This window comes from Mixophyes fleayi, chromosome 7 (assembly GCF_038048845.1).
Source record: "Mixophyes fleayi isolate aMixFle1 chromosome 7, aMixFle1.hap1, whole genome shotgun sequence".
Lineage (NCBI taxonomy): Eukaryota > Metazoa > Chordata > Amphibia > Anura > Limnodynastidae > Mixophyes > Mixophyes fleayi.
In genome coordinates, this window is record NC_134408.1 from 42037833 (window position 1) to 42043832 (window position 6000).

General features: G+C 39.2%; 1 long non-coding RNA gene across 1 annotated transcript in view; it reads left to right on the top strand.

Moving 5' to 3' along the window:
- The window catches only part of LOC142098686 (uncharacterized), an 81823-nt gene extending 76175 nt beyond the window's left edge, over positions 1-5648 (top strand). Inside the window, exon 3 of the long non-coding RNA XR_012678391.1 lies at positions 5285-5648. This is a non-coding gene — a long non-coding RNA (uncharacterized LOC142098686). The remainder of the gene's footprint in view (positions 1-5284) is intronic.
- Positions 5649-6000: the final 352 nt, after the last annotated feature.

The window sequence follows — 6000 nt, forward strand, 5'->3', positions numbered from 1 at the left end:
CCCGCCCATTGGGATTGTGATTCGCCTTCACCAGCAGAGACAGCAGCAGCATGTACCCAAGAACGTTGCACTTTTCAGAGGCAGGCTACTCTGTGTATCATCTACTTCACTAAGAGGCATATTATTATTATTATCGTAGATTTGTAAGGCACCACAGTGCTCCAGAGTGCCGTACAGTAGGGAATACAAGGACATACATAAAACAAGACATACGTAAACCAACAACAGACAAGGCAGACAAAATGAATGGAGACATGAAAACAAAGGGTATGGAGGACCCTGCTCATTAGAGAGCTTACATTCTAAAGGGAAGAGGGCACAGCTGAAATAAGAGGAGCGAGTGTGGCTCAGAGTGGAGATTGGGATAGTTGTGAGGATGCATTAGTGTGAATAGTGTTATCAATGATAAGGTCACCTCTAAAACAGAGATGGGTTTTCAAAGAGCATCTAAAGATTTGAAGGCTGTGGGAAAGTCTGATTGAACATGGTAGGGAATTCCATAAGCGGGAGGCAGCACGGGAGAAGTACCGCTGACAATCTGTTTGAAAAACTAAAGGATGTCATTGCAACATGGCTTATCCTGCTTGGACTTTCCTGAGTATATGTGATTTCTGATAGCGCCACCAATATTGTTAGAGCATGACAGTGGGGGGAATTCCATGACATTCACCTGTTTTGCAAACACAATCAACTTGGTGGTGCAGAACTTTTTAAAAAATGACAATGACATGCAGGATATGCTGTCTGTGTCCTGAAATATAATAATAATAGGGTCATTTTCGGGATTCTGCAACAGTATGTAGGAGAATGCAGTAGCTGCAAGATGAATAGAACTTAGGGGGAACGTGCTTTAATCCAGTCAAGTTTAGAATACTCTCTGTGTTGTGCAAGGTGCTAAAACCACTCAAAGTAGTCACCTGTGGAGAGAGTGCAGACCCTGGTAGCTTGAGTCAAGTGATTCCCCTAATTAGACTTTTTGAAAAGCAGCCAGAGAAATTGAAGAAGGAAATGAAACAAAGCAATTCCCCTAATTATGTTGGACTTGTAGATTAAGTACTTTATTCGCTTCGCCAGGATCCAAGAGTTATCAACATCTTGAAATTGGATCATTACATTTTGGCAACTGTGCTTGATCCTAGGTTCAAAAGCTATGTTTTTTCTTTCTTTCCATCTGACCCAGATCTCAAGAGATCCTGATCAGCGCTGACAGCTCAAGTGGTACATGAGACAATAATGTCTTCTCCTTCAGTTTCTTTGGAAATTGCTGCTAGGAAAAAACTTAGCTTTCCCAAGACACACAGTGGTGATGTAGATGAGTCTGCACAACATTTTGACATTTGGTCTGGTCTAAAAGAATTGCCCAAAAATCGTGACAGCTCTTCCGTAAAATGAACTACAAGTTTCATGAGGAAGGCTAGTACCAGCAATTACATTAATGTACACAAACTTCTGTTATGGTGGATTCCAGCGGGGATGAATTAGTATGATGTACACACTGATGAGGGTGAATATGATGACAGTGTAGATTGCAGGTGCTGAGATCTAGCTGAGAGAAGGGAGCTAGCTGATGCTGATATGCTTGGTAATATTTTGGGTAGAATGGCATGTTGGCAATTTTATGTTTTTCTACAGTAAACTTTCACCTTTATTAGAGAGGTGTTTATTTCTTTACAAAAGATACAAGCTTTTTATTTACATTTTTGTTTCCTGACTTAAAACCACTATGCACTTGCACATAGACTTTAGCACATGAAGTAGAGGGATTAGTATCATCATGACTGAGACGGGAGAGTGACCTAAACAATGCCACCCCTCCTGTTTTTGTATGAGCTATGGCACAATAGAATGTCACTGGATAATTTTAATAACACTGATAGCCCTATTATTACAATTTCTATTTCAGCACTGAACCCTGCCACCTCTCCCGTTTCTGAGTGAGCTATGGTATAGTAAAATGTAACTGCAGATTTAGACCAAGACTGCCAGTCCTATTATTTCTATTTCAGCAATGACAATTAGCAATGGAGCAATGGAGCTCTCCTCTTTGTATGTTACCTATGTAACACAGTAAAATGTGACTGCAGATTTAGAAGACCAAGCCTGCCAGACTTATTATTTATATTTCAGCAATGGCAATTAGCAATGGAGCAATGGAGCTCTCCTCTTTGTATGTTACTTATATAACACAGTACAATGTGACTGCAGATTTAGAAGACCAAGCCTACCAGATCTATTATTTGTATTTCAGCGAGCAATGGAGCTCTCCTGAATGTCACTGGAGACTTTGAAGAACACTGCTACCCCTCCTCTTTCTTTTCTACCTATGATGCTGCCCAGCTACACTAGAGACTGGCAAGAACTGTACTACCCCTTCTGTGTCCCTCTGTGAAATGGCACTGGATCGCCGTGGAAGGCGGTACTTATAGAATCCAAAGCTCGCGAGATCCAAGACGATGGCGCAACTATGATGTTTTGCCTCGCTTTCAATTCCGAGGGCGTGCAAAAGTTTATGAATTCAGTAGTCATCTTGAAAAATGTATATGTTTCAAGTGCCAGCCCATCTATGTGCAACAAAGACAATTATTGCGGGGGGTTATGGAGTACAGGTATAGTATAACTGGAACTATGACATCTGCATAGGCATTAAACTCTTTTTGTTAAATGCATATGTCCATAAGTGTGGAAACAACCTTCTAAAATGGAAATGAGTAAGAAAAAATGAATCCAGTGTCTACACATATGATCTGGCTGTACTGGCCACATACTCTAAAAAGTTTTCCACCACACTCAGATCATATGTGTAGACACTGGATTCATATTGCCGTGCTTATTTCCGTTTTAATAGGTTGTTTCCACATTTATGGACCACCTTGTATGTGAATCATGCCCATAATAACAAGTTATTTTTCTCTTTGCAATTTTTTAATGTCTCCATGCCCTGACTGTCCTGACTACAGAATAATTGTCAGTAAAGTACCAGTTCTCAAAAACATCACATCTAATATATATAATTCAGTGAGTATGTGTCAAATTGCTTTACTACCAGAGTAATTCTGGGTACATACTATAGAAAATGTCTCCCGATGCGATAACTTTAACGATTTTACCAACGACTGAAAGTCCTGATCAGCATGCTAATTCATACTTACACAGTAATGCAATTTTACTTGCTTTACGTTCAGGTCTGTGCTCTTCATCTGTCATAACCATCTGCCTAAAAGGCTGTGATTGTGTAAACTCTATAGAGAACGGCCTACACTGCTGGTCGTGAGTACATACACACTGCAGAATTTGCCCAACATCGGTCCAACGTTCATAGAGATTTTATAAAGATTTTTAGTCTAGTTCTAAAATCAAATGAAACGATACAATGTGTGAGAGAAGGGAGGGGGGAGTATAATGATATAATGTGTGAGGGAAGGAGGAGAGTATAATGGTATAATGTGTGAGGGAAGGGAGGAGGGTATATTAATCATCATCATCATTTATTTATATAGCGCCACTAATTCCGCAGCGCTGTACAAAGAACTCACTCACATCAGTCTATTTTTAATATAATGTGTGAGGGAAGGAAGAGGGGTTATCTTACTATAATGTATGAAGAAAGGGAGGGGAGTCTTCATTTAATGGTGGAGTGTGGATGGAGACTAATTTAAATTAATTTAATGGGTGCTATTTTCTTTGTGGAGTGATGGTGGGGCTATTTTTTTTAATGGTGGGGTTTAATTTAAGGTGGGATGATGGGACCTTTAATTTAATGCTTGGGTGGTTTTGGGGATATTACTTGAGTGTAGGGCTGAGTTTGGAGAGAATGAGTTTATTTATTAATGTGAATATGAATTATTTAATAGCAGTGATGGTTGCAGGAAATAGGCATATTTATTAAACTGAAATGCTATTCATTTTTTGCCGAGGTGTGGGGGTCTTTACTGTAATATGGGTGGTAGATAGGCTATTAATTTAATGGTGGACTGTGGGTGGGAGCTAATTATTTAATGGTTGGTGCTATTAATATATTTGTGGGGCAATGGTGGAGCTATTTATTTAATAGTGGGCCTATTAATTTAAGGTGAGGTGACAGGACCTTTAATTTAATGATGGGGTTGTTTTAGAGCTATTGAATGTGGGGCTGTTTGGGGAGGATGAGGCCTATTCATTAAATGTGAATATGAATTATTTATTGGTAGTGATGGTTTGAGGAAAATAGCATTTACATTTAATAAATAGACCTGTTAATTTATTGCCGAGGTGGGGGGATCGCTACTTTAATTGGGTGTTAGCTAGGCTGTTAATTTAATGGTGGACTGTGTGTCAGATCTAATTATTTAATGGTGGGTGCTGTTAATTTTATTGTGTGGGAATGATGGGGCTATTTATTTAATAATAGGGCCTAATAATTTAAAGTGAGGTGACGGGACCTTTAATTGAATGCTGAGGTGGGTCGGGGCTAATAATTGAATGTGTGGCTAAATTTGTGGGGGAGGGCTATTTATTAAATATAAATATGAATTATTTAATGCCGGGATGGTTGTGAGAAATAGATTTATTTATTAAATGGGAACACTAGTATTTTAATGTTGTGGCTGATTGGAGAGAAATAGATCTACTTATCAAATGTAAATACTAGAATTTAAAGTTGGGGCTGGAGGGAGGCCTATGTGGGTGCTATTGATTTAATACTGGGGCTGGTTGGAGTTTTATTCATATACCCATAATACCCAATTTTTTTTGCAAATAGGGCTCCTAACATTCCAGGATTTGAATGTTGGGGGCCATAAGCAGCAACTGAGCTAAAGACACCAGCAGCCACAAGTAGTGAAAGCACCAAGAACAGGCAGGAGAGAGCAAGACAGTCCCTAATTTGGGTGACTGTCTCGCTTAGTCAGGATTTGATACAGCTGCAAGGAGAGCTGGGAGGTATATCCCACTTCACACTGTACTACTCCTGAAGGCAGAGCTGAATGCACCTTACAGTAGGGTGCACAGTATTGCCTGTGTATTTGTCTAAAGATTTTACGTCAGTACGACCTGAATGAATTAAAAGTTAAAGCGGGACCATGCAGGTTAACTGTTTAAACAGTTAACCTGCGTGGTCCCCACATTGCCGCTTTACATTTTAATTCCTTCAGGTCGCACTGACATCAGACACTACTGCCGGAGAGCTGGCCAGTCGGAAGGCGGTCCTGTCATCCTACTGCTGCCATTGGATATCTGCAGAGCCGTTTTTCAGGTAGATCTGTCAATATTGCTGTCGTTTTTTCATTAAATTGTTCTTTTCTTGCAGGTCTTCTGGGTGTCGGATTTTTCGTCACCGTGGAAGTGATTTCCACCGATGCTGACTACTCATTTTTCAATCTGGCTGTTTACCACAGTTGTTGGAACTATGATATAGTATATTCAAGCAATCATCTACCCAATCTGTGTTCAGCAAGCAAGTCTACAAGCTTCTCCCATCACAATTTTGCAGGTCTGCATATTCTGATATTCTCATGGGAAAAATCTATGCACGTTGCTTAAAACCAGGTGCATTTGAATCGCGCAATAGAAAATATAAACAATGCTATTTATTTTTGGGTGTGAATATGCAAGGTTTATTTCTCTGTCATTTTATACAATCTATTAAACTATAAGTGTACTTTTTATTGATAGGTCCTCTTTAAGAAATTATTTTTCATTTTCAAACCTGCAAATTGAAGGCTTTTTTTAGGATTAGATGTAATGGTTCCGTGTTTGCCTTAATAAGGGAGAAAATCTTATCTGTGAGCGCCAGCAGTATCTGCAGACACTGACTTGTAGATGTTTGTTCTCAAAATGAGCTGCCATCATTGCCACAGGTTAGAATTTTATCTGTGAAATACAATGTAAAGAACCATCTTCTTTAAGACCACTATTTATCTTTAAAAATATCACACCAATAAAGAGATTGGGTTGGAAACAAGAGTTAAACACAGCAGATGGGTGACAAAATAAAATCCTCATTTACTAATATATATACTAATA